The sequence below is a fragment of the Carassius auratus genome, chromosome 39 (assembly GCF_003368295.1).
Source record: "Carassius auratus strain Wakin chromosome 39, ASM336829v1, whole genome shotgun sequence".
Lineage (NCBI taxonomy): Eukaryota > Metazoa > Chordata > Actinopteri > Cypriniformes > Cyprinidae > Carassius > Carassius auratus.
In genome coordinates this window covers 5,090,544-5,105,275 of record NC_039281.1, presented here as the reverse complement: position 1 = coordinate 5,105,275, position 14,732 = coordinate 5,090,544, and positions in this window count along the sequence as shown.

Below are 14,732 nucleotides of genomic sequence, written 5' to 3'. Positions count from 1 at the left end.
ACAGTGACAGCAAAACTGGCAACCCTTTATCCAGAGTGGCCCTTTGGAACCTGGGAAGAGTTATAATGTGGTCGCAAGCCATTGTTGCAGGGATTTTTTTATTTTTTTTATTTCTAGTTTTTCAGTGTTTGGTTTTTGTGGCATATAGTCATAAAATACCACGCACTGTAATAAAAAGAGATCCTTAAATCCAGTTTTAGTGACCAGGGGGTTACAGGACGCTGGTGGTCACATAGGGTTTTTACCTGGTTAATGTGCAAGCCAAAAGCCTTCACAGTTTGCCATAGTGATGGATGGGCTGTGAAACCCATTGTTTGCTGCTTTAAAGTGTGTATTTGTTACTGTATTGACCTCTGTCATTCAGATCCCAGCTGAAAAACTGCTAGTGGGTTGATAGTTGGTTTAAAATGTTGGCTTGTCTTTTGATGCATCACATTGCAGAATAAAGATAAACTTTATACTGGTAGTTGCCTTATTGTTTTGATATGCATTCTTACCTTGTGTAATTGTTTTATTCAATTTCTCTGTATTTTGGTGTTTGCATTGAGTCTACAACATGTTGGTAAGGTTTAGATGCTTACAGTCTCCTTCTTGGTGACTGACAGTTTGAACCATACCTCATTATGGTGTAATCCCCTCCAGAAAGGCCATTTCTGACTTCATCAACACAAAATAGGCCTGTGAAAATAACATGCTACGATGTCTCAGTATGCTGCCATTACAAAGTGGAGGTTTCTCTTTTTTCTTTCTCAAACGGCCAAAGAATGGCCTGTACTGGGCTAGTTAATTAAACTCAAGGGTGAAGCATTATTTGTGGGAAAAAATCCAATTATTTCTCCTTTCTGCCCAGAGAGAGAGAGAGAGAGAGAGAGAGAGAGAGAGAGAGAGAGAGAGAGAGAGTCAAAGAGTCAGGATGTCACTTGGAGATGAGATGGCCACTTCACATGTTATAGGGTCCTTATTGTTCTTCTTCATGGACCATTAATTACATTTAATTATTTTCCTAATTTGCAAGTCATGCTATTTTTATTATTGTTATTTTTATTGGAGAATATATATATATATAATAACTTATTTATTCATTATTTTTCCCTCTGAAAAGATTCTATTCATTTGCCCTAATCTCCTATTCTCTCATACTATAATAACCCATGATCAGAAGTCAAACATCCTTGTTTTATTTTGCGACTTCAAAGAAAGAGGTCATTACAGTTAGACAAAGGGCTAAGTTAGAGTCTAGAAACCTTAATTATAATTTCACGGTTTTATTTACGGAAACGTTAATTGGTGAGATTGTTTCAAAGCATAAACCCATACACCAGCACTGCAATTAAAAGCCTTAGTTCAGGGTTGGGAGCTCCCACATTACGGCTTCAAAGGCAGAGAAATCAAAGTATCTTAGATCTGCAGGTGTGGTATTCTTTACACTAGAATTTGGCATTTTCGTTTAAAATAATAACACAGCTGTGGTCAATAACAATGATCAAATTGGATATTTGGCTAGCTGTATGCTGGCATCGAATGGCATCAGATTTGATAATTTATTAACCTGTCATGAATTATTGCAATAGTTCTAATTAATGTGCGTGTTTGTAAGTGTATGGAGGGAGCATATTGGGCGAGATGCAATTTCACTTTTTAGTCTGTCCATAGGGACTAGCGGGGCCCCTAATCATTCCCCATGAGCCCTTGCCCTGGGTTGAACTTTAAGAGGGTCAGCCACTGGCCTGCTGGGAGTCTGCCTCCACTGGCCAGCTTAATCCTGACCAGTCGATATATATGCGGGGTAGCAGGACATGGATGGAACCCTACACACACACACACAAAAACAAATGCACACACACACACACACACACACACACACACAGACACACACAGACATGTAAAAGGCTCATTTCAATATGTGGTAAGTGGTGTTATCGACAAGCAGGTGCAAAAGATCACTCACATGCATATCATTTTAAGTGCACATCCACACATATGTGCATATCCAAGTGCATCTAATTTCAATAGGCCTATAAAAAGTACAGACTCTGTAGTATAAAGTAACCCCATGCACACACTCACTTGTATACTTATGCACATGATTTGAGGCAAGCTCAGGAGCCTGTACCTCAGGGCACTGTGAGCTGTATTGATGTGGTAATGTTTTAAAGGGGAGTCAAGTAAGTGGAACATCACTTTAGCAATGGGTCAGTGGAAGAACAGATCATCTCATTTAGATTTGACAAGATAGGTTTGATTTTGTCCCAATCACTATAGGTTTCATCACAGGTGTTTATTTTTTATTTATTTATGTATTTATGTATTTATTTATTTATTTATTTATTTATTTATTTATTTATTTATTTATTTATATTTAAACCAGTTCTGTATCAGATGATTTACAATGCAATATGTAATAATGCAATTACAGAACTTGATATGTGAGAGCACTCTTTGTAGAGCTTTGACTGACAGGCACTAGGTAGATTGCAGCCTCCATTACAATGAGATGGGTGAGTGAGTGAAGTAGAGATATTGGTGGCCATTCCCTAAATTACAGTACTAAATAGGAGGGAAAGAGGAGATGGGAAGTGAAGGAGGGTGAGAATGGGTTTTTCAATGAGCTTGACTCTCTGGGGAAAGCATCGGTCAGTAGAATTGTGATTAAGGTCAGTGTGGGCATATCATTGGAGGCACTGGGCAAATATATTGTAGGGTTAGGGTTAAACATATGGTTGTGTACCCCAAGGTGTTATAGTTACAGTTCAGGTAGAAATGCCATTTGTTTATTTTTGGATATGGGGTATATGAAAGTTATAGGGGTATGTGGAAATTACATTTTTAATTATTGTATTAGTAATATATATTTTTACTAACTGCATTTGAACATGTATATGTAATTTGTATATGTTCAATGTTATATGCTACATTGTGTTGTGTTGTTGTGTTGCGAAACCTTATCTGTTTTGCTTATTTTTGAATGTATTGACCTTGCCTACCTCCTGACATTGAACGATCATAAATATCTTGGTGCCAGAACCTATATTATATTATATTATATTATATTATATTATATTATATTATATTATATTATATTATATTATATTATATTATATTATATTATATTATATTATATTATATTATATTATGTGGTGAATCCTTGTCTATGCTGCTTATTTTTGCCTACTTTCTTACATTGAACAATTGTGAATATCTTTGTGTCAGAAGTTTCTGGAGTACAGAAACCATGTTGAATATAGATTTGAGCATAATTTTGAGACTTTCCAACAGTTAAAGAGCAATGAGTCCTAACAAAATGCCTTTCTCCATGTACAGCCATCCTTTCGTTTTTTATTCATTTGTGTTGTTCCTTATTGGTTGGAAAGTGTTTGTTTGACCATTTCAGTCAAATGCAATTTGTATTACTTATGGAGACATGAAGTCCAAGCTCATCATTAATCTGTGCACCATGTCTCATTCCATCTGTCTGCTTGCATTTTGTTATAGACCTGCTCAATGGATTAACTTGAGATGTCAGCCTTAATCAACTCTACGCCTAAGGTTTAATATTCTAATGTGAGTATAAAACAGGGACATGTAGGCTTTCCTGGGTTAATTACATCTCATCTGGTAGAGTGACAGCCAGAGAGTTCGACAGATAGATAGACAGATAGATTGATATATAGATAACTTTGACCTCCAGTGCTCCTTGTGAATTTCACTTACACACTGAAATAGCTCTAAACTATTTATTAACAAGCAAAGGGGGACAGGAGAAATAATAATAAAGAAAATACCAGAAAAATAAATTAACGCCAGCTTGCAGCCCATCTCTGTCCAATCAAATGGTCAAAGATTACTCCATAAAATTATACTAAAGGGCAATTGGTTTATATGAGTAAAGGTCGGAGGTCGTGGCCAGCATAAGTGATGCGCTGGTAGACTGTAATGTGCTCTGCCTGTCTCTGGCTCTGACCGTATTCCACTGCCTGATTGCTGCCTGTCACCTTCTCTTCAACTCATGTAAATTGTGTCTGCTACTCTAGCACCGGTACGGGAAAAAATGGGAGGGGGACCGAGAGTTTCTATGTGCAGGAAGGGTTTTCTCTGTTCAGCTGCACTGTGGACGCTCTGCCTGAATCGAAACCCATGTGTCTGTAATGGTTTCTGGGTGGCAATTTGAGCGTCAACGTTTTGGACTCATCCTACTTAATAGGTTGCTCTCCTCCGTCTAAAATTGAATAGCCCCGACATGGCCCAAGCTGGGTGATAAAAATTCAATATGGCCATGGTCAGAGTCCTGTCATTTTTTGGGGATTGGGGTGAGAAATTATGCTGCACTAACATGTAGGGGTGTTATTAGATTGAGGAGTACTAGCACCTGAACTTTGATAGTACCATAACCTTCACCAAGTTCTCCAAGTTTCGTGCCACAAAACCATTCAATCTAAATGCATTGTTACTGGTGAGGGACATTGTCTGAGCTGGGCTGCATATAGCTAATTCATTTAAAAATGTGGGCATTTTTTATTTAATGTTATAATACTGTTTTGCTGTATTAAAGCCCATAATGCTTTTTGACTTGAAAACTTTATGCAGTTTTTGCAATATATATTCCCACTGATCCCCATATGTCACAAATCAACAAGCATAAATCAACATAAAATGTCACAACAGCAGTACTGATAGAACATTGATAATATAGAAAGTGAGTCCGAGCTGAATGGAGGGTGTCGCATGTCTTTTCTCCTGTCAGTTTTATTTGACATTATTATTCTCAGGGTTGTAAACTCCAGGCATGTTAAGATCTCAGACAACAACAATATACAATTCAATCAATGAGGTGCTCTTTGTGTCAGCCCCTGTGGATGTTGTGCTGCCTGTGTGAGTTCTTAAATCACAGGCGGGAGGATTCTGCATAATTGCATGGTGGCTCGGATCTGATGTGGGCTGTCTGAGCACTGGCCTGGGCGTTATTGAGCTAATGTGAATTGCTGTTTAAAACAGGCTCATAAAATAAGGCTGTTGACACCGGGTCAGTTTGGAACTGCGTGTTTTGTTAAATGTCATATAGCATTAATATTGAAATGTGCTATTGCAAATAATTATATTTATGTGACACTGAAATGTGAAATGTTTTGATGTTTTTCTGCCCTCCACTGTGCGTATGTATTTTATGTATAGGTTTATATATACAGGCAAGACTGGCAGTAGATTTAGAATTTTGTCACTGTGGAATTATTTTCATTGTGGTGAATATATTTGCACTCCTCAATATATTCGCCACAATTATTTATTGTAATCGTAGTATTTGTCCTATCATCACAGCTATTATGTTGGCAGTTTCAACCATATTCTGTAGAAATATTCCACTTCAATTCTGTTTCACATGTCATATACTCCAAGACCGCAAAAAGGATGTTTAATGAAAAATGTTCTATATAGATTTTCCAAGATGGAAAACCAGTCTCCCTTTTTTTTTTTTAGACAGTCAGTTTTTAAAGTACATGCGATAAAGAATATATTTAAGCAGACTTTCTTTTTGATCTTCTGTTAAGATCTTCAATAAGTATGCATAAGAATTTTATAAAAATAACCTTTTATTAATGTAACAAGTTATATTGTTATATACGATATATATATACTGATTTAGTACTAGGTCAGTGTTTAAATTTTAGATTCGTTGAATACACATTATGCATGCTGGCTTAAGTCAAAATGTGTAATTGCTGACGAGATAATGATTGAGCATTATCTGATGGCCTTGCCATTAGAATGCTAAAGAGAGACTGGTCTATTTTGCCCAGTCTTGTCATGGCTCTATGGCTTAATGAGAATGACATGGGCCACCTGAGACTGATCATCCTCCAGTTAATATTTCCAATCTGTTAATCAATGAGCTGATCCATAGATGGTAGGGTGTGGGGAGACTGACTTTTTTTTTTTCTTTCTTTCTTTTTTTTTGGGCAAGTGCAAAAGGGAAGAAAAATCATATTAACAGTGGAATTAGAAAAGATTTGGCTGGTATTCTGCAGGTCGTAAAGCAGTAGCTGAAGGGAGGTCTTTATTTTGACATCAAGCTGCACAAGCAGCCCCCTTATAAAGCTTATTATGTTCTCTGGTTGTGGCAAGCTCAGAACCAAGCTGTAGCACATTAGTGCCAATAAATGTGCGTTGGCACTTCTCAATTTAAAGTAAAGCCCGCTCTTGCCTGGACGGTCTGCATCATTCCTAATAGGGTATTCCAGAACATCAACTGCAGGATATCTCATGTATGGCTACACTTTCTTTTTTGTTGTTGTTGTTGTTGCTTTGTGTGTGTGTTTGTGTGTGTGAGTGTGTGTATGAGAGCGAGAGAGAGAGAAAGAGAGGGAAGGAGAAAAAGAGAGGGAGAGAGGACAGATATAGAGTATTTTAAGTTTGTAATTACCTAGATTATAAATGCTTGTCTTCTCAGATCAGATGATGGGAAAAAGAGTGGAAGCTGTTGATATCACATACAGGACAGGAAGTAATTTTTTTAAATCATGTTGTTAAATGTATTTACATCAAATTAAGTGTTTTAGACAGTGTTAATTTTGACACAAAATTTTAATTTAGTTTTAGTCTTAGTCTTTTGACTATAATTCTTTTTAGTTTTAGTCAAGTTTTAGTCATCTGATTTGTTTTAATTTTAGTCTTATTTTAGTCGACTAAAATTGCTTGGTATTTTAGTCGACTAAAATTGCTTGGTATTTTAGTCGACTAAAATAAGACTAAAATCAATAACATTAGTATTAGTATTGTGCTCGCATCTAATTTGAAAAGGGGCTATTTTACAGTACTTTTCAGTTCGTAATATTTAATGCTACAACATCTACGCACTGCACTATTCCAATTTTGCTTAGCTCAATAAACAAAAGAACATCGTTGTGAAATTACATTTGAGAAAATGTCCGGGTGGCTCGTCTGTAAATGTCTTTTCAAATTGGTTGTGTTCTTGCCACGAATGAGCGCTCTGCGTGCTTTACACTTTGTTTTGTTTTGTTCGTCGTCAAACGTGAAGTGAGCTGTGGACATTTTGTCGCTCTTTTAGACAGTAGGGACTTTAAGCAACAGCTGCGAATGGAACGGCTACAGCGACCGGAAGTTTGCCGTCACACCGCTGTAGCCAAGAACGTAAAAGTCACTAAGCAACGGTAAAACAGAACAGCGCAACGCAGCATTAATTCATTTATTGAGATCCAAAAAAATATATAATTTAAAAAAGCAAGAGAAGGATTGCTTTTGGCGTTAAATGACAATCTTTTGTCAGAAGAGGAGTTTTTAATATTGTATGATGTAAATAAGTCTAAAAACATAACATTTATTTACCTAACCTCTCACGTTGTAGCGACTCTGGCAAATCAGCTGTTCTCCCGTAGTAGACCGTTAAATTAGAACGTCACAAAGTAGCAGTTAAATTCGCGCAGGCGCAATACAACGCCAGAATGGCGTTGCCGTTCCACCAGAGGCTGTTGCTTAAAGTCCCTATCACCTCTTCGAATGCCGACTTCCCGGGAGCTCATAAAAACTGAAAACCTTCGCTTCACGTCTCAATAAGTCAGGCTCTGATTGGTTCTCTTCTCTCATGCAGTCTGTTCTGTTTTGCCGGTTCTTTTGCTCATTCCTCGCATCTCTCCCGTCTGCTGATTTGATTTTCGTCACAGTCTATTTTCGTCTCGTCCTTTATTCGTTGACGATAATGTCAATCAATTTAGTCATAGTTTTAGTCTCCATCAGTGCCTTCTATTTTAGTTTTCGTTTCGTTTTCGTCAGCAAAAATATATTCGTGACGAAAATAATGACGAAAATATTTAGTCAACGAAATTAACACTGGTTTTAGATCAATTTTTCATTATTTTTTTCCACAATACATCTAATAATACATTTGTATTTCTATAGAAAAATAAATGACATACATATACACTATACTGTAATTGTCTTATGTAAGTAATATATATGTAACAAAATTGATTAATTTAAATAATATATATATATAATAGTAAGTGGGAAAAAATGTACTATATTTATCCATCCATCCATGATCAAAAATCTCTATAAATATTATTTACATTGGGCACTATATCCTTCTTTTATTACATTAGATAATGCAATGCAAACCTTGATAAAGACCCCTTATAAACATTTTAAACCTGCATTACTATTTAAGTTAAGAATATACATTTTATATGTATTTTGTGTGATGTGTTTTGTCATCGTTATGATGTTAATAGATTGGAAACCAATTATGACACTTCCAATAGAAAAAGAACACACGAAGACTGGCAATTGCTTTTCTGCTGGTATCATTAAGTCCTAGTTGGATCTGTATCAGAAACTATAAAGGCCATTCTACAAGAGCACAACAAGCATTCTCAATGACTGATGGCCCATAGATTGCCTGCACAACTTCTCCCTGATGGTCACTTGTTCAAGAGTTGTTTTTTCCTTTCTCTTTTCCTCAGAGAGGGTGACGAGAGTGAAAGTCAGTAAACGAGAAGATGAGGGGAAACAGATGTACATGAATTTACACTCTTTAGTTGTGCAAGTGACTGGCCTCTGAAACCGTTGCTCACTGACTCATCTAAATTCCTTGTTTGGCCCCAGATTATTCAGTGGTTGATTAAGAAGTCAAGTCTCTGCTGCACTGCACCAGCTTTATTTATTCAGCCTTTGATATGTAGGCATGTACAAAAGAGCCCAGATTTCAAAGATGTGCCCATTGTCTGCATACATATCCGCACTAATGCACTGAACTGGCATTCTAGGCAAAAATTAAGCTTCTTCATATACACAGTAACCCACTAATTGGACTGTCCTTGAGATTCTGCCATATTGATCGTTATCCACAACTGTACATCTGCTTACCTTCTTAGATAGTCATCTCTTTTTCTTGCTAGAAGTATTCCTTTATTCCATTGTGTGCTTTTCTTTAAATATATGCCAATATAGAAAATGAATGAAAATGAATTAAGTTCGCACCAGTTTTACTTCAATATTAGGAATTGTTTCTTGCAATGATATGCATGTTTTAAAAATTTAATATATTTTTATTTTATATTTATTGTCTTGGCTATTTATTAATATATTTATTTAAAAAAAAAACATGCATATATTTTATTAAGGAAATACATTCCCCTAATTTGAACGAAAATGGATCTTTGGTTGAAACCAATTTTATATTATATTATATTATATTATATTATATTATATTATATTATATTATATTATATTATATTATATTATATTATATTATATTATATTATATTGTGGAAATTTTATTGAATTAATATGTATCAATATTTACAATGTAGCCTTACGTTCAATATGCATTTTTTAGTATTTATTTAAAAATTTATAATAAATGTTAATAAAGGGATAAAAATGTGTAAGAATTAAGGTCTGTTAAAAATAAATGTCATGTGACAAAACAAAAATGAGTCATGTCATAATGATCTTGATCATGATACAAATCTGGTTAAACGCATTCATCATGCAAAAAAAAAAAAAAATCATTTTATTTATTTATTATTATTATTATTATTCATGTCAGGATTCTAATATCTTTCCATTACTGTGCATCTTAATGGACCCATTTTTTTTATTTTTTTGCACCTCCGCTGACCCTTGTTTTCAGTTGGTCATGCAGTCATTACAGTAAATAGTTGGTAGACAATGTGTAAAAGTATATCTTGCTTCATTAACAGAATGACATGTGTTTGTCAGTCTCCATTATTCCATCCAGCCTTCTTCAAGAGTGATGGGTCACTTCCTAACTAGTGCATCCAATAACTAGGGGCTGTTCATCCATAAGTGTAATGTTGTCCTCACTAACTGCCCCATTGATCTCATGAGATGAGCCATTAAACATTAACGGGCTGGTGCTAGGCTGTTCTGACACAGTCAGCCGATTAATAGAGCTGTAATGAAGGAGGACAGCACCCTTAGAAGGTACTGATTGATGGCTGAAGATAGACAGACAAACAAACAGAGAGAAAGAGAGAGAGCACCTGTTTAGATACTGAATGATACAGAGGGACGCTGGCACCCTGCTGAGAGGCACAGAGTGATCTGTACTAGGATGTGCTTGTGCTATGACAGACGCTAACATGCTCGGCTCCCACAGAGACTGTGTAAATACACGGGCTGTGAAATAAATATTATAAGTAAACTGACTGCTCATTCATCCAATCAGCCAACTGCTCAGAGCTACATATTATCATAATCTATAGAGCCGTGAAAACACTATTTTTTTCATTAGTATAGATGTCTTATGCACCTAATAGATATATACATGCAATTCAGTTTTTGTCTATGTAAATACATAGGTTTTTACACGTACACAAACTGTGTGTGTTCCCTCTTTAGGGAAGTGCACTTGTGTGCAATGTCGTTTGTTAGCTACTGACATTACTCTTTCTTTTGGCAGTTCTCTTGTTTTGTTTTCCCTTTATGTTCTGTTGCTAACAATCAAATACTCCATTAACTTGTCTATAACTTAAGCTAGATATTAAGCAACCAAACTAGCTATTTTTTCCTGACAATGAAGTAGATTTCTTCATTTGTCTTTTTTTAAATGTTACGGTTGAGTTGTGAATAAGATTAAGATTTAGAATTAGGTTAAAATGAATTATATCTGATAAAACTCGCATGCAACCCTGAATTTGTGATTTTGTATCTCTCCTTGTGAATATTTAATTTTTGTTCTTGTTATTTTTATATCTTATGAGACAACTTATTAATATTAATATATATATTCCATATGCAGTCTTACAAAATTACAATGTGCATCTGTTTTAATGTTGTATTTATAAATGTATTAATAAGTATATATGTTTGCATCGCATTCCAATGACTTAAATTACAGTAATCACCTGTGATTATTATTAGCATTATTCACATCATGTCTGAAACAGTAATGCTCTTACTTTTTTTCTGAATAATACAAAGATCATTTTAAAATAGGTCTATATATATATATATATATATATATATATATATATATATATATATATATATATATATATATATATATATATATATACATTTTAAACAAATTAAAAAATTGTTTTCATGTTGTTTAATTATCATGGTGTTTAAATGCAATTTAATCAAGCATCAAACATCTACTTAATGCCTTGTGATATTCCCTTAGGGTTAGTCTCTGCTCGACTTTCTCTTTCCTCAGCTTGCTCTTTTTAACAAACCCTGACAGCTCTCAAGTGCCTGTGTTTTTACCCTTTTATCAAAAACAAGCCTCCTGGTCCTCTGGTATTCCAAACACTACACTCAAACCAGATGTCCTTTTTTTCCGCCGGTGGCACAACTTTCAAGATGACAGCGTGCCCCAAGAGAGCAGGGCAAAATCCGTGGCCTGCTGAATTTGTGACTAATGGGCGTTTTGATGTGACAGCAGCCGTCGCCTAGGGAAATTGAAGCGAGCAGCGTGTCGATATCTTTTGTGTCTCTCAGCGGTGGGTTATTGTTGACGGACCTTGGGGACAGGCCGTGGCCGTTTACATCCGTAGACGGTATGTGGTCAGCAACAACTTTTTTTCTCACTCCGTCTCTCTCCCTTTTTATTGTCACTATTGATCTGGTGCTGCTTCACCATGGTGTGGCTAATTTGCTTGTTAACATAAATTAGTCAGCAGCGAGGGGAAAGGGTTTCCATCACAACTGCCTGCAATGAAGCTTCAACGACCCCCGAGCTCTCCCTTCCCCCCTCCCCTTTCACTTTCTGTCTTCTCTCCCCCATCTCTTGCTCTCTCTATCTGTGACTCCCTTCCGTCTTTGCTTTCCCCTCCCTTTTCCTCTTTTAGTTGTTCTAGTTCGTTCTCTCTGTTCTCCGGTCCAATGCAGTGGGCCGATTTATTAAACAGCTGGTTGTTAAGCTGTCATTTAGTCAATACACTCTCCTGCACCTCTTGCTCCTCAGAATTAAATGCAAGTTAAATACAAACCAGGCATAATGACCTTTTTATGGGGCCCTCTCAGCCAATGAAATTAGCACGAAGGATCAGATATTTATACCTGTAAGCCTGTGTAAGTCATTAACTTCAGACAATATCATTTTAAATGACAACACATGTCTCGCTCCCCTCTGGACGCTCTATGTCATTCTCCGGTTTGTCACGGCGCAAGAGGAATTTTGAAGCGTCATAACGAACTGCAGACCTCGGGGAATAAATCAGCATATTGTGAAAAAGAAACGGGAAACTGAGGGAAGGGGAAAAAATAGCAAAGATCATTAATTCCTCCACCCAATCTCACCAGCTTGTCCAACTTCTAAAAGCTCCAGATGATGCAGAAAAGTTCTGAAAGTTCTGAGCCTTCTGCTGAGATATTAGTGTTTTCGCATTTGTCAATATTTGAGCTTTTCCATGTTATTCAGCAAGAGCCTTTCGGACACCAATGGCCAAGGAACTAATCTCATCTTTCAAATAAAAAAGGCCTATATTTTACATTTATATATTTGAATTGCATATCAAGTTTCAATCTATTTGGATTACACAATCTTAACATAAACGAATATACTTAAAGATATGCATATTGGTCCGTCATACATAGATTAAACGGGTAGGATTTCTGCACTCAAAAATCATGGCATAGTTTATGAACTATTTGAATCTATTTGATCATTTAAATAACCATATTTTCAAAATGCGTTTATTCAAACTGAATAGAATCAATGTTAACATGTTCATTGTGAAAATAATGAATTGTATATCATTTAAAATGTATGAATATGGTTAGCTGTGGAACAAGCAATATTATTAGTTCAAATGTGTGAGTTTGAAACAAACTGGACTTATTGATGATAAATATAAACCTGGTTATTGTGTGTTTAAAACAGTCAGTTTATTAGTACTACTACAGAAATCAGTCCATGGTGAGAGAAACTAAGGTACAATATGTATTTATTGTGAAAGAAATGTAAATTGTGAAGATAATTGAGCTAATGCAATCAATACAATATTTGCTGCAACTGTGAGAACACCATAATACCCAATCATGCGACATAATGAGATATTCCACTTGGGTTTATTCATCTATAGGCTCAGATCACATTCTGTTTCCTCACAGAAATTCATGAATATGAATCGAGCACTATATCATTTCAGAATGTAAACACATCATATCAGTTGGATTGTTAGACTCTGTGTTTAAAGCAACACTAATATTTGCCTTCAGTACATGATAATATGACACAGGAGTTTGTGCTGTGGGAGACATTGGTAAGCTTTTTTGCTTTTTAGACATGACATATTGTCTGTGTTTTCCTCAGTGCGGCTCACAGTGGGAGACACAGCCATTAAGCTGCGGTGGTGGTGGTGTACAATATCCCAGAATGCAATGGTCTGAGAAAGGGTGCACTACAGTACCTCCCAGGTCTGGTGGTGACAGGCTGGGATAACATCACCAACAACTGCAATGAGATACCATCGTAACATGAATAATATTTTTCTTGATGTTCAAAATAAATCAGATCAGAAGACCTGTAACTCATAGCTAAGCTGAGATATCATCACAGTCTCAGATGATCTGGTCCTCCCTCTGACCCTCGACAAACCTGACATGACAACTGTCACCCGTGAGTCAACACAGAGAGACAGAGAAGATCTGCAAAAACACTACAAATCATTACCACATAAACATATACAGAATGTTCATGTTTTGCATCAATTCTTATTTGGGTAAAATAATTTTTTTTATAATGTTACAGAATATCTTTATTTCAAATAAATGCTGTTCTTATGAATTTTCTTTTGATTTTCTTTCTTTTAATAATACAATATATTAGTTATATAATAATATTTCATAATATTACTGTTTTTACTTTAAAGCAAATAACTTTACGAAATACTTCAGTAATAACTTTGTAAAAACTAAAAAAAAAAAAAAATTTGAATGGTATTGTACATGTTACTGATAATTTATATTTAAACATTTATGATACATATGAATGCAATTGAAAATGCTGTTTTTAAAATATAGAACTAATTAGTACGAATAGATCTTTGCTTGACTATTCACTCTGCCCTGAGGGAAGTGGACATCCTGACCCCAAACTGACCCTTACCACAACCTCAGCGTTCATTTGACCTTCGACCCTAAACTTAACCTTAACACTAACAGGAACCCTGACTTTCACCTTTAACCAGGCGTACCACTCTCCACACAGATCTGAACTCCCCTATGTATCTCAACTCTGTCTATCCCTCTTTTTCATGTTGTTCCACATCCTACACACTCTCTCACATACACATAAAAGCTGTTAAGATACGCAAATACGGATATAGAGGAGGAACTACAAGCTGACAGCTCTATCATTTAATCCAGATAATCTTTTTTATTTCAGTAATTTACACATCAGACTGTGACTCTTTAAAATCTCCAAGTACCTTTTGCTTTGTGCGGCTTATAATGTAGTCTTGATGTCTTTGTTGGTGATTCGTGTCATGCATGATGCGATGTGTGCTACATAATCAGTTAACATTCTACATTTTACCATCCACAGAACATGAATGTAATGTGTCTTAGTTATTGCACTTAATTTTTACTCAAGTTATAATTCAATGTAATGCTTCTTATGTTACTTGTGGTCAAGTAACTTGGACAGCATGTACCAAATGGGTCAAACTACATTATATTGCAGTATTTGTGTAACAGTGAAATTAATATTAAAGTGCAAGTACTACACATGAACAACATTGCACTTAGTG